Source organism: Papio anubis, chromosome 9, assembly GCF_008728515.1.
Source record: "Papio anubis isolate 15944 chromosome 9, Panubis1.0, whole genome shotgun sequence".
NCBI classification, from domain to species: Eukaryota; Metazoa; Chordata; class Mammalia; order Primates; family Cercopithecidae; genus Papio; species Papio anubis.
This window is the reverse complement of record NC_044984.1, coordinates 66,746,394-66,771,096: the sequence shown is the minus strand read 5'-3', so window position 1 is coordinate 66,771,096 and position 24,703 is coordinate 66,746,394. Positions and strand designations below refer to the sequence as shown.

The window sequence follows — 24,703 nt, the reverse complement described above, 5'->3', positions numbered from 1 at the left end:
GAATAATTACACTTTAATAAAGAATCAGAAGAAATAAAACAAGTTTTTTAATTAAACTTGCAGAAATCATCTAAAATCCAGTAAAAGGAAGTTATTTTTGAGCTTATATGTCTCAACAATTACAAACTGGGTTTAATTTAAACTTTCTGTGTGAAAATTTTTGCTTTTGCCAAGAACTATAGTGTTTTTCATGATAAAAATCAGTTTCTTGGTGAGAAATAGAATTTGAAACATTGACATTTATGTTCTTATGTGAATAATAAGTAAAACATCTCTGTTTCCTATATGTTTACAAGCAGCACAAGAGTAGTTTATTATTATTAAATAAATAAGATATTAGCAAATTTGGAGTCAGATTATTCTAGAAATTGGAAAATGACCCACTTGTTGGATAAAATGGTTAGTACTTTCCAAATAAAAATTAGATATTCCTCTCTTGCAAACTCAATTTCATGATCTAATGTTTGGAAGTTTCTATTAAGCCACTCTGTGAAGACTTTTCTAACATTAGCCTTCAGATAATACTTAAAGCAGACATTCCCAGGCTTTCTGGCATCAGGGACCAGTTTTGTGGAAGATAATTTTTCCAGAGACAGAGGCGGGAGTATGGGGTGGTTTCAGGATGAAACTGCTTCATCTCAGATCATCAGGAATTAGATTTTCATAAGGAGCACGCAACCTAAAGATCCCTTGCATGTGCAGTTCACAGTAGGGCTTGTGCTCCTATGAGAATCTAGTGCCACCACTGATCTGAGAAGAGGAGGAGCTCAGGTGGTAATCCTCGCTGGCCACCTCTCACTGTGAGGCCCAGTTCCTACCAGGCCAGGGACTGGCACCAGCCTGGGGGTTGGAGAACCCTGGCTTAAAGTTTTCATTTTTCTATTAATTTGTAAACATGTCAAGCTTGGACTAGTAAAAATGGTTATATTAACATAAAGCATATAACAACTTAATCTGCACCTCTGGAAGATGGGTAGAGTGAGGGATACCCTACCAATCCCTCACTCCCATTAACCAGAGAAGCTCTGCTTATATTTGTTGTCTTCATAGGGGCCTCAGATAAGATTTAATTTATTAAAAATGCAGTTGCAGTTCTGCTGACTTAAAGTAATTGAAAAGTTGTTCAAATTTGTTATAGAAAATAGTAAGTCAGGAGTAATTTGAAATAAAACACTGATATTTGGATAATTCTCTTATCTAATGCATATTTATTAAGCATCTACCATAGGTCAAGTAATGTTGGAAACATTAAGAATATCATAATAAAATTCTTGTCCTCAAGAAACTTTCAATTGAATAAATAGACACTGCTATGTAAATAGCAAAGTACATAATTCAATTCTATAAAACATAATAAATGCTATAAAAAAGGACAAAAAGGTTTTAATGGGCAGTTACTTTTGATAATGTCATCAGGGGATGTTTCTATGCCTCTCTTTCTCTCAGAAAGTAGCACTTGAAAATATTTCCAAAATATATTTCTAGTGAAAAGCATTTCAGACTAAGGGAATGACAACGTAAAGTTTCTGAGGGAAATAACAGTGATGTATTCAAATAAGCATAAAAAGATCATATCAATAGGGAGAGGTGAGCACAAGGAGAATGGTGGTTTGGGTAAGCAAGGTAACAGGGATTAGATGGTGGAGGGCCTCATAGGCTGATGTGAGGACTTGTTTTAACTTTGATAGGAAGAAATAGAGGAAGATACTCATGTAACGTGACTTATGTTTTTAAAGGTTTACTCTTGGTTGTTGTTTGGTAATAGGAAAAGTTGCAAAAATTAAGTAAGCAGAGTAATTTAGAAGCTGTTTCAATGGTCCAGGAGGAAAAAGGTGATGACTTGGTGACTTGGAATAGCAGCGAAAATGTGGAGAATTAGTAAAACACAAGATTATTTTTAAGGCAGAAACCTGTAGGACTTGCTGATAGATTACATAAAAGGTATACAGGAAAGATGAATCAAGGTTGACTCTGATTCTGTTTCACCAGAGCAGCCTGATGCATGGGTTTGCAATTTACTAAAATGAAAAAGGTAGAAGAGTAGGCTTGATGGGTGAAAGAAGAGTTCTGTGTTTGAAATGTTTGCATTTGAATTTCACATTGGAAATTTCAAATAAGAAATTAGAGTCCACAGAGGTCAGAGGTGAAGATATAAATGCATCAGCATACAGGTGGCTTCAAAGCCACAGTACTGAATAAGATCAATAGGTAGAGATACAACTGAGAAAAGAAGAGAGTGAGGAGTCCATTCTTGGAATATCTAATATATAAATATTGAGAAAATAAGAAGTACACAGGAAAGCAGTCTGAGAAACAACAGCCAGTGAGGTAAGAAGAAACTGGTGTACCTTTCCAAGAGCCAAGAGAATAAAGTTTTTTTGTTTTTTGTTTATTTGTTTGTTTGTTTTGAGATGGGGTCTCGCTCTGTCGCCACACTAGAGTGCAGTAGCGCAATCTCAGCTCACTGCAACCTCCGCCTCCCAGGTTCAAGCGATTCTCCCGCCTCAGCCTCCCAAGTAGCTGCAACTACAGGCGTGCACCATCAGGCCCCGCTAATTTTTGTATTTTTAGTAAAGATGGGATTTTACCATGTTGACCAGGATGGTCTCGATCTCTTGACCTCGTGATCCACCCACCTCAGCCTCCCAAAGTGCTGAGATTACAGGTGTGAGCCATCGCACCTGGCCAAGAATAAAGTCTTGAAAGAGTGAGTGAACGACTCTCCTACATGCTATAGAGGGGCCAAGTAAATTAGGTCTCTTGGCTGCCCATTGCACAGCAACCTTAGAGCCCAGGCAAAACTCAAAGCCTGATTAAAGTGAGCTCAAAGGATAATGGGAGTTAAAGAATGGATACTGTAGAGAAAACATTTTGAAGAATATGCTATTAGCAGTAACAGAGAAACCATAGCTAAAGGGGGAATCAAGATCAGGAAATGCTTCTTATTTGCTTAAGACAGGGTATATTGAACCCTGTTTGTTTAAAGATAATTTAGTTGGAAGAGTGGGTACCTGATGATGCGAGAAAGAGTGGATAATTTTTAGAGCAAAGTTTTAAAAGCACCCAGAGGATGTAGGGTCAAGACCATTTTAGAGGAGTTGGCCTCATATAGGTGTACAGAAAATTCATACATGGCATACCAGGAGGAAACACAAGGTATATGAGTACAGACCCAGGTAGATAAGAGAAGGAATTTACTTCTGATTGTTTTTGTAAAAAAAAAAAAAAGAAAGAAAGAAAAAAAAGGAAGAAATATCCAGATCATTGGCTAAGATTGAGAAAGGAAAGAGAACACTAGAGGTTTGAGGGGAGGGAAAAAGATGTGAGATTGTTTTCTTGGAGAATAGAAGAGCTATATAATTACAGAAATATAGAATGATTGGTGCAAAAAATTAAGGGCTCATTTTACTGCATAGTCATAAATTTAAAGTAAATACCATGATCAAGTCAATGCAGGCATAGAATTAACAAGGGTAGATGTTTTTCAGGTGAGAATGATAGAAAGGCACAAAAGAGTTGAATATGAAAGCCAAGGAATGATACAATGATATATTATATCATCTAACCTGGGTGAAATGAAATGGAGGATACGAGAAGAGTCATGATCCTGAAAATATGTAGGATTAGTAGTTTGGGAATTCTAGGAAGAAGGAGGGTGACAAGTTGTTGGAGCAGAAGAACTGGATGAACAAGGCTACAAAGATAGGATGTTGCAAGCAGAGTAGGATGCTTGAAATGAAGATGTTTCAAGGTGGTACAGTTATTGGAAATGACAGGGTCCAGGGTATGACTGTGAACTGAATGGGGGGCAATGAAAAACATCAATAGAACTGAGAATATTAAGGCCTCTCAAGGGTGTTGGAGGGATCATCAATGTGAACACTGAAGCCACCAATAAGGATGATAAAGGAGTGATGGAAAGTCAGTGTTTCAGGTTCATCAATAACCTCATGGAGAAGGAGGGAGAAGGTTGGGAAGATGTTGGTAAAAGGATACAAAATTTCAGTTAGATAGGAGCAATAACTTCAAGAGATCTATTGTACAACATGGAGACTATACTTAAGAACAATGTATTATATTTGCTAAGAGTGTAGATTTTAAGTATCCTCACCACAAAAAATAGTAACTATGTTAGGTAGTGCATATGTTAATCAGCTTGATTTAGGTTTAGACATTTCCCAATCTATACATATTCCCAAGCATCATGTTGTAAGCAACACATACGTAAAATTTTTTAATTTAAAAAATGTTTAAGAAAACACCATTTGGTTAAATATGATTCCTGGGAGGTAACAGTAGATTAATTCAACCAAGCTGAGGAAGCAAGAGGCATACTTCACCTGCATCCACTCAGGTAGCCAGAGGTTTCTGGAAGGTGGCAAAGATAAAAAGTAACCTGGAATTCGCTCTAAACAATATGACACCTATACCACTTGTAAGCTTGTGTGTTGCAGGATGTGAAAGGAAAATTATCCACACTTGAAAGAGTCACAGGGGAAAGAGTATCTTCAACATATAGCCAAGTTTCAGTAAGAGTTAAAAAGTAAACAAAACATTTATAGAAGTTAACGGCAGAGGGGGATTTGCAATGGGCAGAATGGGAGAGTCTGGAACAGAAGAAGTGAACTTGAATCAGATTAAGGAATGTACATATATATATATATATATATATATATGTGAAAAAGACTCAAGGTGATAAGGGATGCCCTGGGATGTTTGAGATTATGATGATAATGAATTAATCATCTCTCTGGGGAAGGCTAATTAATATAATTATGATGTTCTTCCTTGTACTGATCTCTTAGGCAGTTTGTTATGGTGTTGGGAGGTAAAAGGTGTGCAATTCATGGCAAAAATACTTGCTGCCTATGGATCTCCTTTAAATCCATTGCAAGTGGCATTTTCAGAAGCTACTGTTAATTGGACTATTAATCAAATTTCTCTGTGTTTAGAATTTGAGAGCTCAGAAAGTATTGTCTTGCACCATTTATTAGACTCTGGTGATGTAACAAACTTAAATTAAGCGTGATAAAGTAAGCCTGATAATAGTTCATTTTAAGGTCTCCAAGTCAATAGAATTAATTGTCCAAACCATATTTCTTAAACTTGTCAACCTCAATGCACATAACGGGTAATATACACCTGAGTATGTTCGTATGAGCCAGGTGTACACATTTACAGTTACTAGCTCTAATTCCAATCCATTCATTCTCTCCCAATGAAGGATTGCAGAAAGAAAATGCATGAGAGTTGGATTGATATATTAACCATGACTCCACCAGATTTTTGAAAGAAATAAGATTTATTAAAAGCAAGATTTAATATTTTCATGAAATTCATAGTAATATCTTTGTGATACTTGTAACATACTTCACACCTCAGCTCAACATTCTAAGATTCGCTCTCTAGGCTCTGTACAAAAAAATGTCAACTATAACACAGCATTATATCGATCAAAATAAATCAACCACCATCCAAGAATAAGGATCAGCATATTTTCTTTTTTGTGATCATTTATTTGTAGTTTTCTTCATCTCATATCTTCAGTGACTGATATGTTTGACAACAGATATACAAAATCTGACACTGTGGGAACAGATCTTCATTTTTACCATTTGTTAGGTTTAAAAAATGTGACAGATTCTGAAACATGTTATGTGTTCTCTGAGATTCACTGTCTGTTTATGTACTCCCCTCACTGCCCTTGCCTCCCACACCCTGCATTTCTCAGGGATAGCTCTAGCACACAGAGAATCACTTTTCTCGGGCCCAAGCTCTGAAACAGGGACTGCAGTGGCCTACGCATGAGACTTGATGAACTTAGTAATTTGAGAACCAGCATTCTATCAATAATACGCATTATTATTAGATACATAGATCTGAGATTTAAGTCCAGTCACCTGATTCAAATGTCTGTATGATTAGCCATTATTCTCTATCTTCCATCTTAGTCTGAAGCATTATTAGAGGTTGCAGAGGAAAGTAAGTGTTAATCCTGACAAAAAAATTCAGGTTTTCCTGACATTATTCGCTTCAGGTGAGAATGTAAAATAACATGAAGCAACATGAGTCTTTGCATAAATATGTCATATTGAATATAAATATACAATAGGTGAAACATTAACATTCACTCAGTATATATAAATAAATTTGTATACAAATGTGTAGTGTATAGTTTTTAAATGTATGTAATAATGAATTGATATACAGTATATAAAATATAGTATATAGTGTTTATTGACACAAATATAAATTCCATTACTGTGATGATTCTGCACATATTTATAAGCAAATGCATGCCCTTAAAAGAAACAAAATGTACTAGTTATTTTAAATGTACCAGTTTAGTTTGATTCTTGATCATATGCAAAAATGTAGAAAAATAAATCTTGAATAAATGCCTTTCAGGGATTTGTAATTTTTATATTATTAAACTAAAGGGGTTATCAAGTAATGCAGGGTTCAGCAAACTGTGGTCCATGGGTCAATTCTGGCCAACCATCTGTTTTAGTAAATAAGATGTTATTGGAACACAACCATATCCATTCATGTATATTTCGTCTGTGGCTGCTTAGCTATAACAGCAGAGTGGCATAATTGAACTGAGATTATATAGTTTACACAGTTGAAAATGTTTTCTCTCTGGCCCTACACAGAGAAAAGTTTGCTGATCATTGTGATATTGATTATGGAGGTGTCTTTACATTATGAAAATTTTTTCAATCACATATTTTTTCACTATAGATCAGAAGCAGGGATGACACAGAGTAGAAGATATTTAAGGAGGTACATCAAGAATTTCTTCTGAAATTATCAAAGTAATTCAGACAAAATTGAATTGTGATTGAAGGAGCTGAGTAATTCATGTGGTTGCCATACTCTTTATTTTGGCCATGTCCTCACTGGCATCCCCATCACAAATCTCAGCAAAATGATCTAAGCCTTACACAGGTATATTAGTCAGCTTAGGTTTATGTGACGAAATACCATAGACTGGGTGGCTTAAACAGCAGAAATGTACTTTCTCATAGTTCTGGAGGGTAAAAGCGTGAGATCAAGGTGCCAGCATGATCAAGTTCTGGTGAGGACTCTGTTCCTGGCTGATAGATGACCATCTTCTTGCTTTGTCCTCACATGGCAGAGACACAGAGAGAGAGAGAGAGATCTCTCTTCCTCTTAGAAAGCCAACAGTTCTACCACATTAGGATTCCATGTTAATGACCTAATGTGGCCTTAATAAAGCCTCCTAATTACGACTCAGTTACCCTCTATTTCAATACAGTTACATTAGGCTTTAGAGCTTGAACATATAAAATTTGGGGAGACACAATTCAATTCACAGCAATAGGTATAAGAAATTATGCCCAAATTTCTGCTACAGACATGGAATGTTGGTTTTGTCCACTAGAGAAGTTTGGCTCATCAAGTTTCATACCATTTACCAGCTACCTTTATTAATACTAATAAAAATTGACACGGTATATCTCAATGTATTTAAGAAGCTAAATGATCCAAAATGTTATCAACCTACCAATTATTTTATGGCTTAGTGAATATTTTTCAGTCTGTAAAATAAGAAGAATAGCTAAACAATTTAAAACCTTAAAAACATCCTATTCTATGCTACCGAAGACACATTCTAGGTCATTCGTGAATTATTTACCATACGAAGACAGAACGCATAAGGAAAAAAAAAAAATAAAGCCAATAAAGAATAAATCTAAGTTACAAACCATTAAAATTCCTCCAACTGAAAAATGGCATTTGGGACTCACTCTCTCTTTCAAAATCACCCTTTAAAAAGCTTCAGCGATGCCCTGAAGGCTTCATTTACGACTACCATATTGGATTTGCTCTGCTTGTGTACTGCAACCTCCCTTACAGGCTAAGGTTTGTTTCACACTTCAGTCTACTTTACATTTCAAAGTACATAAGCAGCAGCATCAAAATTCTCAAAAACAGTAATGAAAGACTTTAAGACTACAAGGTGGGCCAGGAGTACATTTTTCATTTAAAACCTCTCAAAATGTTTCATTCCAAATCCTAAACCCCTCCAGTGTCATGAGGGATAAAGTCAGTCATAAGTTTAAGATTTTTAAAAATAGCCAATTTTAAAAAAATTATTTATTATCAAAATGATTATATCACTTTTATAGTGGCTGGAAATTTCTTTCTGAGATTCTTTTTTCTTGTAATAATCTCTCAATAATCATCCAAGTTGAATTTTATATGATGTGCTGAGGACTTGCCTTTTATATTAGACAAGCAAGTGCACAAAATAAATACATCTCACTCAGGTTACAATAGTACCTCTGCTTCTTACCCCACAAAATTATAAGCAGATATCCCACAGTTTACAGCAAAGATTTTTATTATGCTTCATTATCTGATAAGATAATAAGACTTCAATGCAAAATGTAAAGGAGTGATGTCCTGATTGTAATAACCACTTAGAGTTCCTAAGCCTTAGAAATGACAATCAATCAATAAGTAATCATGGAATATCTTTACAATGGAAAGGTCTGAAAAGTTCTGGATAAAGAACACTTACAATAACACTGGGAAGAAAAGGAAAAAATGTATTTTGACTATTTCTCTCTTACATAGTATTTTGCTTTAATTGACTTTTAGATGGTTAACCCTAATTTACATAACTATGCCTCAGTCTCAGTTACTTGAAATGAAGCTATTTTGAAAAACCTTCTGATCTCAATACAAGCTATTTTAGCTCTAAAGTTTATGAGAATGGCCACCTTTCTTTTAAAATTGGCTGATTGGCAGCGCTGCTTTCAGCAGTAATCCCCAGCTAGACTTTAATGAAATGTTCCTCCCTTTCTCTAGGGCTTTGGATTGCTATTTGTCTATAATTAACTCCAGATTGACCAACAGCCAGTGAAGGAAGCAACTTACTCCATGAAGAGGATTATTACAACCATTATTTTGTTCTAAATACAGCTGTTCTGGTTAGAAAATACAGAAAATACAAATTATGTATCTTGCTATGTTGATTTCAAATAACCAAGACAGACAAAAGGAAGTATAAAAAGATTGGTCCTTTTTACTATAGCTACACAAGCAAGCAAACCACATGGGAAAACAAAACAAAGCTCATAGTTTTTCAAGCTTGTCACAGTCTCCTAAACTGCAGTTGAAAACAGCCAACATCAAGCCTTCATTTGAATCTAATTATAACACAGCAAATCCTGTTGATTCTCCTTTTAAAATGTATCCAGAATCTGCCCCCTTCTTACCACCTCCATTACTACCACTCTGGTCCCATATACTATTGTTTCTTAGATTAATGCAGTAGCTTCTCTCTGCTTTGATCTTTGCTCCCATCCCCCAAGTCTGTTCTACATGAGGCAGCCAATGTGATTCTTTAAAAATGTAAGTCACACCAGATCGCGCCTGCTATGTACTGAATCGTATCCCCTCAAAATGCACATGCTGAAGCCCTAAGACCTAATAAGATAGTATTTGGAGATGGGACCTTGGGAGGTAATTAGGTTTAGATAAGGTCGTGAGGGTAGGGCCCTCATGATGCGATTAGGGCTTTCATAACAAGATACACCAGAGAACTTGCTCATTCTTTGCCACGCGAGAACACTGCAAGGAGGCTGCCATCTGCAAGCCAGGAAAAGAGTCCTCACCACAGCCTGACCCCACCAGCGCTCTAGTCTAGCCTCTAGAACTATGAGAAAATATACTTCTGTTGTTTAGTCACCCGGTCTATGGTATTTTGTTATGGCTGCCCAAGGTGACTAGGATAATACTTCTGCTCAAAGTGAAAGAGCATATCTTTCAATGGCCAGACAACAGATCCTTCTCCATCTGGCACAGTTACTTCAAAGATTTCATTTCACCCTCATCTCGCTCTCACTGACTTTGATTCAGGGACACTGATCTCCTTGGTATTACTCCACAAGTCAGATGTCCTCCTCCTTAGGGTTTCCGTACTCTTTCAGATTTTGACTCAACTGTCACCACTTCAGCAACGCATTATCTGATCACCCACCTGTTTAAAACTGTAATCCTTCCCCAACCACCACCATTTCTGACACTTTCTTCTCTGCTGTATTTTCTTTATAGCAGTTATCACTTTCTACATACAACTACATAAATACTTTTTCTGCCTCTCTCCCTTATTAAAATATAAGTCCAATGAGGACAAGGATTGCTGATTTTTATTAATTGATGATTTTCTATTACCTAATAGAGCAGTGTCTAGTACACAAGGGTATTCAATAGATGTTTGTCAAATCTACAGTAAATGTTCTCTTTAAAAAAAACAAGGAAGAGAAGAGCTGATAGGCAACTAGATATTTATTTCATTTTCCAATTGCAAAAACATCCCAGGTACGAAACATAACTTCTTTAATAGCCTCACCATAGGATTGCTATGATAATAATCCAAAAGCTCATTATTTCTTCCAGGTACTAAGTCATCCATTTTTCACCAACAATTTCCTTTAGAGGGATCCTTAATGAGAAAATAGCTGCAACTATAGGTAAGTCATCCTTCATGTCTTCTATTTTTATTTACAGAAAAGAGTTTTCTTGGTAATGTATAAGGTACATCACCATTATTTCTTTGAAATCATATTTTATTTTATTTACACAGCAGCTGAAGCTTTGCCTTCTCTTCCTCTCCTGTGTTGTGAAAATGATTACAACAGGAAGAAGTTAGGAATTATTCATTTAACAAGAATTTATTGAGTGCAACTTTGGGCCAGGCACACCTCTCAGTAGAGGGAATAGAGCAGTGAACCAACAGGCAAAGACACTGGTTTTCATAGAGCTTACATTTGGGTAAAGAAATAAGGGAGATGTGGAAAACAACTAATAAAGAAAATAAACAATGCATAAACAAAACACAAGTTAAGTGAGATAATAAAAAATACCATGGAGAAAAGTAAATCAGGGAAGAGATTTGGGAAATGATCTGCAAGGCTGCAATATAACAGAAGGATCCGAAAAGACCTCACTAAAACAGGGTGATAGTTCAGCCATGCATCTATTTGAATGAAAAATGTTTTAGGCTAAGGGAAGAACAAGAATAAAGGCCTTGGTAGTGGGTTTGGCCTGTTGGAGAAACAGCAAGGAATGCAGTGCAGCTGAAACAGAGAGGGAGTAGGAGGGAAATAAATGAGACTAGAGGGTCCAGGGTGTAAAGGGTAGGGGGCAAGCATGCAGGGTCTTGCAAGCCACAGAAAGAATCATTTACTGTGTTAGTCCGTTTTTCCACTGCTGATAAAGACATACCTGAGACTGGGTAATTTATAAAGAAAAAGAGGTTTAATGAACTCACAGTTCCACATGGCTGGGGAGGCCTCACAATCATGGCAGAAGGCAAAAGGCACATCTTACATGGCTGCAGGCAAGACAGAATGAGAACCAAGCAAAAGGATGTTCCCCATATAAAACCATCAAATCTTGTGAGGCTTATTCACTACTAGGAGAACAGTCTGAGGGAAACCGCCCCCATGATTCAATTATGTCCCACTGGGTCCCTTGCACATGTCGAAATTGTGGGAGTCACAATTCAAGATGAGATTTGGGTGGGAACACAGCAAAACCATATCAGAATCCTAGACTTTATGAGTAATGGGAAGCCATTGGAATTTTTGAACAGCAGAACAACATCACCAGGTAAACTCAACATCCCTCACAAAAACTCTGTAAATTAACTCTTTAACTTCAAATTTTATTAGGTTGACCCCAAGCAAAAGAGTATGGTGGTTGGAATGAGAGTACTAGCAATGGAAATAGTGACAAGTGATCAGCTTCTGGATACATTTAGAATGTGGAGCCAAAAGGATTTGCTGATAGGTCAGATGTGTCACATTACAGAAAAAGTATCTAAGGCCAAGATTTTATATATAAATGATGGTGGTTTAGGATCTGGGGTTCAAATTTAAACATGCCAATTTAATATACTCATTAGGCATCTGAGCACTGATATCAGTAAAACATAAAAGTCTGGAGTTAAGGAGAAAGAACCAGGCTGGAGATGAAAATTTAGGAATCATAAGTATCAGCATATGGTGTTTAAAGCCATAAGACTAAATGAGGTAACCAAGGGAGGCCACTACCAATGTAAATAGCAAAGAGAAGAGATTCCAACCTGAGTTCTGGGGCATTCGTGGTTTAAGCAGCTGGAATGGCAATAGAGCAGGGGAAAGGAGACTTAGAGTGGCCAATGGGTAGGAAAAACAAAACAGAAAAAAGTGTTGCCCTGAAAGACAAATGAAAAACTGTGTTTCAAGGAGTTGGAGAGAACAATTGTGTCAGATGCCACTGATAGCTCAAGATAAACACTGAGAATGGAGCATTGGATTTAGCAGTGTGGAGGCATTACTGAACTTGAGAAGTTTTAGTATAGTGTTGAGGGGAAGTCTGATATAAAATGCATTCAAAAGACAAGACAGAAATCCAAGTCAGTGCAGATGGACAATCCTTTCAAGCAGTCTAACTGTAAAAGGAAGGAGAAAAAAATGGGTCAGTAGCTGGAGTGAATGTGCATGTGTGTGGTTAAGTTGAGAGAAATAGCACCATATTTTTGCTGCTGATAGGGAAAAATTCAACAAAGAGAGAAAATTGAAGATTCAGGAGAGAAAAGGAAAAACTGCTGAAGCAATGTCCTTGAGCAGATGAGAGAGGATGGGATGAGGTGCACCAAAGGAGGAAGTATCTATTACTAGAGCAATGCCAGTTGACCCATAGTAATAGGGGAAACAGCGGTGTATAAGGAACAAGGCTTATGCAATGACTAAATATGAAAACGTTAAAAATGGTTATTTCCTAACCTAATGGCAAAGCGGTAATGGCCAAAGCACTGTTGGATTATGTAAAACAATGCCTTGGAGGCCTCTTTAAAATACACATTGATTAGGTTACAATCCTGTTAGAATTAGTGAATATATGCTTAGGAGTAAACCCAAAGTTGTGAAGGTCTGAAACTCTTAAAACTAGAGAAAGGGGGAGGAGGGCAGTAAACAAATTAAACATGTAACAATATAGTCAAGCTAGCAAAATAATAAAAAAAAAAACTTCTCTTCAACTAGATTTTAGGCTTCTAGGAGAAGATGCCACTTACTATCATTGCTGAGCACAATGTACATAGTGACTACTCAATAAATGCTGGTTCAATTAATTCAGTTGTATGTTGGTTTGTATTGCATTAGTTTAGAGAAGTAATAATCTCATGCATTATTCTCACTAAAATGCATTATTTTCATTGATTTCTTTCATCCTTACTGTTGTGCTTATTTCTCTTTTTTGCATTAGTGGTTGAATATCATAAACATTAAGTATCCTATATATATTTTGTTTTTTATTATAATCTTTAATGTATACAGCATGTAATAGCTGCAAAATAGCTTAACAAGAACAGTTAAATGGCCATATTATAGAATAATTAATGAAGGGATAAAAGGCCTTGTTAAATTACATTAAAATAACTATTAAATATTGAAATAATTGTGTCCATTTTAATATGATTTGGTGTTGTTTTAGCACAAGTGGTTATCTGAGTGGGGGGTGAGAAACACATAAAAATATTTCCCACTGAAAAAAATGATAACTGGTATTTTGGTTTACAAGAAAATAAACTTATGAAGGGTTTTTCAGAATTAAATTACCTACATAAAATAGGGAGAAAACATTTATTTGATTTTCAAGATGGGGGAAAAGGTTAGTCCCTTGAAGAAACTTATTTCTCTATGGTACTTGCTAACTTAGAAAGCAAACTACCACCTTAGGTAAGTCTCCAGAAAGGAACTAATAATGCTAACCCACAGAGAGATCCTTAGGTTAGTTTCCACCAAGAAACCATACAATAGCTGAGTATAAGATCTTCCAAATATTTTGAAGAGCTCTTGTTGAAGGAAACTTTTTATATTTATTTATTTTTATTATTATACTTTAAGTTCTAGGGTACATGTGCACAACGTGCAGGTTTGTTACATATGAATACATGTGCCATGTTGGTATGCTGCACCCATTAACTCATCATTTATATCAGGTATATCTCCTAATGCTAACCCTCCCCTCTCCCCCGACTCCACAATGGGCCCCAGTGTGTGATTATCCTCTTCCTCTGTCCAAGTGATCTCATTGTTCAATTCCCATCTATGAGTGAAAACATGCTGTGTTTAGTTTTCTGTTCTTGTGATAGTTTGCTGAGAATGACAGTTTCCAGCTGCATCCATGTCCCTGCAAAGGACAAGAACTCATCTTTTTTTATGGCTGTATAGTATTCCATGGTATATATGTGCCACATTTTCTTAATCCAGTCTGTCACTGATGGACATTTGGGTTGATTCCAAGTCTTTGCTATTGTGAATAGTGCCGCAATAAACATACGTGTGATTGTGTCTTCATAGCAGCATGATTTATAATCCTTTGGGTATATATCCAGTAATGGGATGGCTGGGTCAAATGGTATTTCTAGTTCTAGATCCCTGAGGCATCGCCACACTGTCTTCCACAATGATTGAACTAGTTTACAGTCCCACCAACAGAGTAAGAGTGTTCCTATTTCTCCACATCCTCCCCAGCACCTGTTGTTTCCTGATATTTCAATGATTGTCATTCTAACGGGTGTGAGATGGTATCTCATTGTGGTTTTGATTTGCATTTCTCTAATGACCAGTGATGATGAGCATTTTTTCATGTGTCTATTGGCTACACAAATGTCTTCTTTTGAGAAGTGTCTGCTCATATCCTTTGCCCACTTTTTCTTGTAGTTGTTTGTTTTTCTCTTGTAAATTTGTTTGAGTTCTTTGTAGGTTCTGGATACTAACCCTTTGTCAGATGAGTAGATTGCAAAAATTTTCTCCCATTCTTTAGGTTGCCTGTGCACTCTGATGGTAGTGTCTTTTGCTGTGCAGAAGCTCTTTAGTTTAATTAGATCCCATTTGTCTATTTTGGCTTTTGTTGCTATTGCTTTTGGTGTTTTAGACATGAAGTCCTTGCCCATGCCTATGTCCTGAATGGTATTGCCTAGGATTTCTTCTAGGGTTTTTATGGTTTTAGGTCTAACATTTAAGTCTCTAATCTATCTTGAATTAATTTTTGTATAAGGTGTAAGGAACGGATCCAATTTCAGCTTTCTACTTAGGGCTAGCCAGTTTTCCCAGCACTATTTATTAAATAGGGAATCCTTTCCCCGTTTCTTGTTTTTGTCAGGTTTTTCAAAGATCACATGGTTGTAGATGTGTGGTATTATTTCCGGGGGCTCTGTTCTGTTCCATTGGTCTATATCTCTGTTTTGGTAGCAGTCCCATGCTGTTTTGGTTACTGTAGCCTTGTAGCATAGTTTGAAGTCAGGTAATGTGATGCCTCCAGCTTTGTTCTTTTGGCTTAGGATTGTCTTGGCAATGCGGGGTCTTTTTTGGTTCCATATGACCTTTAAAGGAGTTTTTTCCAATTCTGTGAAGAAAGTCATTGGTAGCTTAATGGGGATGGCATTGAATCTATAAATTACCTTGGGCATTATGGCCATTTTCATGATATTGATTCCTCCTATCCATGAGCATGGAATGTTCTTCCATTTGTTTGTGTCCTCTTTTATTTCACTGAGCAGTGGTTTGTAGTTCTCCTTGAAGAGGTCCTTCACATCCCTTGTACGTTGGATTCCTAGGTATTTTATTCTCTTTGAAGCAATTGTGAATGGGAGTTCACTCATGATTTGGCTCTCTGTCTGTTATTGGTGTATCAGAATGCTTGTGATTTTTGCACATTGATTTTTGTATCCTGAGACTTTGCTGAAGTTGCTTATCGGCTTAAGGAGATTTGGGGCTGACATGATGGGGTTTTCTAAATATACAATCATGTCATCTGCAAACAGGGACAATTTGACTTCCTCTTTTGCTAATTGAATACCCTTTAATTCTTTCTCCTGTCTGATTGCCCTGGCTAGAACTTCCAACACTATGTTGAATAGGACTGGTGAGAGAGGGCATCCCTGTCTTGTGCCAGTTTTCAAAGGGAATGCTTCCAGTTTTTGCTCATTCAATATGATATTGGCTGTGGGTTTGTCATAAATAGCTCTTATGATTTTGAGATATGTTCCATCAATACCGAATTTATTGAGCGTTTTTAGCATGAAGGGCTGTTGAATTTTGTCAAAGGCCTTTACTGCATCTATTGAGATAATCATGTGGTTTTTGTCTTTGGTTCTGTTTATATGCTGGATTACATTTATCAATTTGTGTATGTTGAACCAGCCTTGCATCCCAGGGATGAAGCCCACTTCATCATGGTGGATAAGCTTTTTGATGTGCTGCTGGATTCGGTTTGTCAGTATTTTATTGAGGATTTTTGCATCGATGTTCATCAGGGATATTGGTCTAAAATTCTCTTTTTTTGTTGTGTCTCTGCCAGGCTTCGGTATCAGGATGATGTTGGCCTCATAAAGTGAGTTAGGGAGGATTTCCTCTTTTTCGATTGATTGGAATAGTTTCAGAAGGAATGATACCAGCTCTTCCTTGTACCTCTGGTAGAATTTGGCTGTGAATCCATCTGGTCCAGGACTTTTTCTGGTTGCTAGGCTATTAATTGGTGTCTCAATTTCAGAGCCTGTTATTGATCTATTCAGGGATACAACTTCTTCCTGGTTTAGTCTTGGGAGAGAGGGATTTATCCATTTCTTCTAGATTTTCCAGTTTATTTGCGTAGAGGTGTTTATAGTATTCTCTGATGGCAGTTTGTATTTCTGTGGGGTCAGAGGTGATATCCCCTTTATCATTTTTTATTGCATCTATTTGATTCTTCTCTCTTTTCTTCTTTATTAGTCTTACTAGTGGTCTATCAATTTTGCTGATCTTTTCAAAAAACTAGCTCCTGCATTCATTGAGTTTTTGAAGGGTTTTTTGTGTCTCTAACTCCTTCAGTTCTACTCTGACCTTAGTTATTTCTTGCCTTCTGTTAGCTTTTGAATGTGTTTGCTCTTGCTTCGCAAGTTCTTTTAATTGTGATGTTAGAGTGTCAATTTTAGATCTTTCCTGCTTTCTCTTGTGGGCATTTAGTGTTATAAATTTCCCTCTACACACTGCTTTAAATGTGTCCCAGAGATTCTGCTATGTTGTATCTTTGCTCTCATTGATTTCAAAGAACATCTTTATTTCTGCCTTCATTTCGTTATGTACCCAATAGTCAATCAGGAGCAGGTTGTTCAGTTTCCATGTAGTTGAGCGGTTTTGAGTGAGTTTCTTAATCCTGAGTTCTAGTTTGATGGCACTGTGGTCTGAGAGACAGTCTGTTATAATTTCTGTTCTTTTTACATTTGGTAAGGAGTGCTTTACTTTCAACTATGTGGTCAATTTTGGAATAAGTGTGATGTGGTGCTGAGAAGAATGTATATTCTGTTGATTTTGGGTGGAGAGTTCTGTAGATATCTATTAGGTCCACTTGGTGCAGAGCTGATTTCGATTCCTGGATATCTTTGTTAACTTTCTGTTTCGTTGATATGTCCAATGTTGACAGTGGGGTGTTAAAGTCTCCCCTTATTATTGTGTGGAAGTCTAAGTCTCTTTGTAAGTCTTATAAGTCTCTAAGGACTTGCTCTGTGAATCTGGGTGCTCCTGTATTGGGTGCATATATATTTAGGATAGTTAGCTCTTCTTTTTGAATTGATTCCTTTACCATTATGTAATGGCCTTCTTTGTCTCTTTTGATCTTTGTTGGTTTAAAGTCTGTTTTATCAGAGACTAGGATTGCAACCCCTGCCTTTTTTTGTTTTCCATTTGCTTGGTAGATCTTCCTCCGTCCCTTTATTTTTGGAGAATGGAACCAAGTTGGAAAACACTCTGCAGGATATTATCCAGGAGAACTTCCCCAACCTAGCAAGGCAGGCCAGCATTCAAATTCAGGAAATACAGAGAACGCCACAAAGATCCTCCTCAAGAAGAGCAACTCCAAGACACATAATTGCCAGATTCACCAAGGTTGAAATGAAGGAAAAAATATTAAGGGCAGCCAGAGAGGAAGGTTGGGTTACCCACAAAGGGAAGCCCATCAGACTAACAGCAGATCTCTCAGCAGAAACTCTATAAGCCAGAAGAGAGTGGGGGCCAATATTCAACATTCTTAAAGGAAGGAATTTTAAAACCAGAATTTCGTATCCAGCCAAACTAAGTTTCATAAGTGAAGGAGAAATAAAATCCTTTACAGACAAGCAAATGCTGAGAGATTTTTGTCACCACCAGACGTGCCCTACAAGAGCTCCTGAAGGAAGCACTAAACATGGAAAGGAACAACTGGTACCAGCCACTGTGAAAACATGCTAAAATGTAAAGATCATCGATGCTAGGAAGAAACTGCATCAACTAACAAGCAAAATCACCAGCTAACATCATAAGGACAGGATGAAAATCACACATAACAATATTAACCTGAAATGTAAATGGGCTAAATGCTCCAATTAAAATACACAGGCTGGCAAATTGGATAAAGAGTCAAGACCCATCAGTGTACTGTATTCAGGGGACCCATCTCACATGCAGAGAAATAAAGGGATAGAGGAAGATCTACCAAGCAATGAAGGAAACATTTTGAGAGTTAATTCACATTACATAAAATTAGACCAAACTACAAAACTATATAAAGAACCCTCAGAGATTTTATTTTAATAGGCTGTATTACTTTAGGCCAGTAACAAAACACATACATAGTAACTGAGTATTTACCTAATCAAAGACAAGGCAAGAAAAGTCATACTTTAAAAAACATAAGACAAGGCTCAAACTATGAGATATTTGATAAAGATCAAGATAGTATTACATAAGTGTAACCTCAAATTAAAAACTGCAAACATATTCACTAAAGACAAAAACACATAACCACAGAGGATAAAATGTCCAGAATCATTATAAATATTTTATATAAATTTAATAATACAAATATGTGATGAAAAAGCTTTAGTATTTGCAAGTAGTAAATTATCATCATCATTACAATCATCATCATCACAATAAAAATATATATTTATTATATTTTAAGCAAAAATGAATCATGTAAGCTAGCCTCTTATTTGTGAACCTCAATAGGGTAATTTATCCCATAATTTATCTATTCTGTTATGGAAAAATGTTGACTCCATCAGCATGATACATAGATCCTAGGGTAGTCATGGACTTTCCTACTACACAATTCTCAAAATGGCCTCTTCTCTCGTTTCTTCTCCAATTAAATTCATGTATTTTTTGGTCCAGCATGAAGTAAAAATAAGACTTCTCTTTATGTGTATTTTATTCCTACAGCATTGTACAACGATCCCACTCTTTTAGCATAATACTAAATATTTACTCTACAAAATGTTGGTGCTTGATTATATTCTATATTTTGTGAGTCTTTAATTCATTCATTTCTGTAAATATTGCATTCTCTCAACAAAACCACAATCTCCTTGAGGGCAGAAATTCTAGTTACAAAACACCTGAGCTGCCTCTACAATCATAGCACTGTTCCAAATAAGTACTGAATTCTTCATAAAAGCATAGTGTCTTGAAAAAAAGGAATCAAACTCCTTTTTGAAACATTGATTTATAAATTACAGAGTAGTAGTAAAAGGAAACTGAACATTGTCATTAACTGAAGTCTAAATAGGGTGAATAACAAAATATTACAATATAAACCTGAGTCATTTTATCTGACGTCTAATTAATTATACTGCACGTATGATTAAAACATATTTGCAATACTCATATGTCTTCAGGTTAATACAATTATGAGTTATAACACATGTACTTTTTTAAGTTTTCAAATTCTCTTCAAAGACCATCAGTAAAAATATCAGTAAAAAATTAACAAAAATAGCTGTTATATCATTCCTCTAACAATCAAATCATTGAGTTTATAAGGCAACCTATATTTTAATCTCTGAATTATTTAAATTTCTGGAATCCATTTCAGCAGAATCCCAAGATTTTGGAGCCAGACAGCCTGGGTTTAAATTTCAAATCTACGTTTACTGCTGTGTGATCAAAACATATTACTTAGTCACTGAGTGCCTAAATTTCCTCATCTGGAAAATGAAAAAAAAAAAGGAATTACCAGAAAAAGCTGAAATAAAGATTAAATGGGGGGCCAGGCACAGTGGCTCACCTGAGGTCAGGAGTTCAACACCAGTCTGACCAACATAGTGAAACCCCATCTCTACTAAAAATACAAAAATTAGCTGGGTATGGTGGCACACGCCTATAGTCCCCGCTACAGGGTAGGCTGAGACAGGAGAATCACTTGAACCCGGAAGGCGGAGGTTGCAGTGAGACAAGATCATGCCATTGCACTCTAGCCTGGGCAACAAAGCCAGACTCCATCTCAAAAAAAAAAAAAAAAAAAAGATTCAATGGGTTAGAATGGTCAAAGCCCTTAAAAGTGGCTCACATTTCGTAAACACAAATAGGTGTCATTTTATCGATATGCTTTTGAGATATAAAAAAGATAACAATTTTTTTATATGTCTACAACTTTCTTTTAAAGTAACACTCCATGCCTCTGACAGTTCTTATGAAAATACGGTGCATAGATATAGAAAGGATTGCTGTATTGTATTAAGTAGGTGCTATACCTCTTATTACAATTTAATACCAAGAAATAGAAAATCTCTGCAAACCTTAGTTTTAATTACCACAGTTAGAGATTTAAAAACAAATTTTCACATAGTGTGCACTGGTTACTTATTTTGGCTTATCAATGATAAAGGAGAGCCTTTATGTAACAAAGAGAATAAATTATTATCCTAACAGCAAGAATCAGATATTATCCTAACAGCAAGAATCAGAATTCCTCTTAGGGAACTATCCTGATAAACTACTTGAGGTGGAAACTCAAATCCTTAGAGATGAACTAGCATGAGATGAGGCCACAGTGGAGAAATGTAAACTAATTCCACATCAGAAATAAAAACGAATTCGGGAAGAAAGAATGTATTGTAGAGTTTATGACAGAACAGAAAAACGACTTTTGAGAGAAGAAGGATCCAATACTAAGTTTTAAGACTTTGTTTGTACTTTCTTGTTTGTCTGTTTTGCAGTGTAACACCCTGAAATTCACACAGACAAACATTCCCTCCAAAGCTTCAGTAAAGTCAGGCCAACTGGTGGAGAGTCTTCCTATTTATTTATTTATTTATTTATTTCAATTTTTGGTTTTCTAATGCAAACCAATGAAAGAGGCAAATTTCACACCTCCCTGGACATGATTTGGGACAGGAATAATTTGTGACGTAAGAATGCCATCACTTCAGCAGAAACAGCTCTTCTTCAGAGGTGGGTATTGTTAATATTGTTATACCACAGGTCCGTCTCCCTCTCCCTCCATTCCCAGAACCCTCCCTACTGAACATTTTTAGAAATGCAAACAGATGATCTTCACTCACTGCTTCTAGTCACTGTCTCCCTTCCCCAACCCCCTGCCCATTTGCTTTTAAGCACACCTGTCAAGTCTGTATTCTAGAACTGCTTTTGTCAAGGTCACCGGTGACCTTCATATTGCTAGCATCAATGAATGGTTAATTCTGAGACCTCATCTAACTTGATTTAACACAAGTTAGATGTGTGTGATTTTGAGGAACCACAAAAAATCTGTGAATATATTACCAGACTGAGAATATATATCTATAATTTATGCTTCCTTTTTTTTCTTTGGAATTAACTATCTTTATTCCCAATATGCAAAGTATTACTTACTCTTTGAAATGCTTTCTCCACTTGATGCTCCCGACACCACAAACACCTGGTTCCCTTAACATCAACCATATGCTGCCGCTCAGTCGTCATTTCTGACTCCTAGGAGTCTTCAGCCTCTGAACATGGGACCAGTGCCCGCTTGCTCCTATTTTCTTTCTATCTGCCTTCACTGCTGTGGTAGTCCCATTCAGCTTCACAGCTTTACACAACACAATATGCTGGCAAATGTACATCTCTAGTCAGATTACTCACCCAAATTCCTGGATTTCTTAAAGACATAAAAGTGCTACCTAAATGTTAAATAGACATGGCAGTCTCAAAAATTATCACCTTCCACAATCTTTCTGTCTCAGTAAAAGGCACTTCCACTCTCCTAGTTCTCAAGCCAAAAGCCTTGGAATTGCCCTAGATGCCTCTCTTTCTCTTACAATCCCATATTCCATTCACTATTAAAAGCTTTTGTATCTACTTACAATATATATCCAGAATGGCACCACTTCTGACCTCTAACTGTTAACATCCTCATCCAAGCAGCCATCATATTTTGTCTGAATTTTGCTATAGCCTCTTAGCTAGTTGTCACGCCTCTGTCATGTCCTCTTATAGCAGGTTCTTTCAACATTGGTAGTATTGATATTTTGGGCTAAATAACTCTTTGTTGTGAAGAGCTATTCGGTGCATTGTAGGATGGTTAGCAGTATCCACCGGGCCTCTACCAACTAACTGCTAGTAGCACACACTGTACTCACCTCCCAAGTTGTAATAAACAAAAATGTCTCCAGATATTACCAAATGCATCTGAGGGACAAATTTGTCCCACAATTGAGAATCATTGCCTTACAGTGTATTCTCATTTTAGCCACAGAATGACCCTTTACAACATTAATCAGATTATTATATAATGCCTCTGCTTAAAACGGACCCATAGATTTCCATCTCACAAAACAATAAAGAAGAGAGAGAGAGAGAGAGAGAAAGAAAGAAAGAAAGAAAGAAAGAAAGAAAGAAAGAAAGAAAGAAAGAAAGAAAGAAAGAAAGAAAGAAAGAAAGAGGAGAGAGAGGGAGGAGAGGGAGGGAAGGAGGGAGGGAGGGAGGGAAGGAGGGAAGGAAGGAAGGAAGGAAGGAAGGAAGGAAGGAAGGAAGGAAGGAAGGAAGGAAGGAAGGAAGGAAGGAAGGAAAGAAGGGAGGGAGGAAGGGAGGGAGGAAAAGAGGGAGGGAGGGAGCTGCAGCCTGCTGGTGGTCCATGATCTGCCACCTACCCATTCCTCCTTGACCATATCATCTACTTCTCACCCCTTTACTCACTCTGCTCCTGTCACACTTGCATCTTTGTTGTTCCTCAAAAATACCAGGAAAACTTTCACCTCAATATCTAGGCACTTTTTTCCCTCTGCCTGTAGTTTTTGCCCCATGGTATCTGCTGAGTTTAGTCCTTCACTTAAAAGCCATCTTCCCAATGAAGCCTTCCATGATTGCCCATTTTAAAAACTCACCCCCTTTCCCATGTCCCATCTGTCCCCCATGCTTCCTATCCCTCTGTTCTAGCTTTATTTTTAATGGCATGCATCTCCAATCTGATATGCTATAAATGTTACTAATTGCTTTAATGTCTATATTCATCTAAAACAATGTAAGCCCCAGAAGAGAGAAGAATTTTGCCTTTTTCATTCACTGGTATATCTGCTTCCCATAGAAAAATGTCCATGGTAGGTAATCAATAAATGCTTATAGAACAAATTAGGGCATGCAGAAAGAGTTGAATAGGTCTCAAAAACCATCTTAGATATGAAGGGTCAAGGCAGCCTCAGCTGATATCTAGGATACATCCATATGCATCACCAACAAAGACTAAACTGGTTTCCATAGAATTTATTTAAAATATGATTCATAATGTATAATGGAAAGTAGGCACTTGTCAAAATGCATATGTGCTTACGGGTTTTTATGTAAGGGGTATTTACAAAGCATATTTATAAATCCATTAACATAGATCTAAATATCTGTAGATATATAAAATAAGTAGAACTTTAAGAGAAATTTTACAAAGCACCATGGGTTATGGTAACTCCCCTAGATACATAAAAGGAAGTATGCTGGGATAAGTCAAGTCATTCAATTATATACACCATAAGGTAGCTTAACAAGAAGTGGTAATGGTGAACAAAGCTCTTTTCTACAGACGAAAGGCTGCATGGTTCAATTGTGAGTGAAACAGAGGAACAGAAATGCTTCCTGTGCAAGCTGACGGTTACATGGAACCCCCTGACATTATACATTGAGTTCCTCTGCTAATTACTGGTCTGAAGGGGACAAATAAAGATCCACATTTTATTTCTCTTGCTGAACTTGCAATATAAGCACTTGTGAATTTTACATTAGGGTCAAGCTGGGAAGTTCCCAGCCAGTTATACCTGGAGTAGATAACAGTGCCACCTTCCATGCAAATGAGGTCAAGTATTCCTTTCTGCCTTGGGTGACCACCAGGGAGATTTCAGTGTAACAGGTTCTAACAGGGAAGTTGGTATACAGGGAGAAAAGAGAAGGAAAACAGAACAAAACAAAACATTGATCCTGTTTAAAATAAAATTTTGTCTATGAATTCTAAAAGCACATATTTCAAAAAGATCTCAGAATTTTGTAATATCACTCATAAAAATTGTATGTCAGGCCCATTGATAACAATATCAACTATTCTCTTAACTTTCTGAACTAACAACTACTCATTGCAAGACCAATAAAGCTACACAGCAGGCAAGTACTTTAATGAAAGCGGCCCGGTTCTCCAGGGAGGGGAACCTGTGGTTCAAACACAAAAACTTTTGATCAAGTAAGCACTTTATTCTTGCCAATGAGAAATACCTTTAATGTGGAATCTGATCAAAAATGCTCTTGGGGAAGATAAGGGAAGAGGAGAGATGAGAGGGGAACAAAGGACTGTTGTGATGTAATATTTCAAAACAGGTTTTCTGGGAAGGAAAAATAACTTCCACATTTCTAATGCATGTAGGTAC

The 24,703-nt window shown here is 36.7% G+C and overlaps 1 protein-coding gene across 4 annotated transcripts in view; it reads right to left on the bottom strand.

Moving 5' to 3' along the window:
- Positions 1-24,703, bottom strand: part of TRHDE (thyrotropin releasing hormone degrading enzyme) — a 417,014-nt gene that overhangs the window by 286,252 nt on the left and 106,059 nt on the right. The gene's annotated exons all lie outside the window — the stretch shown is intronic.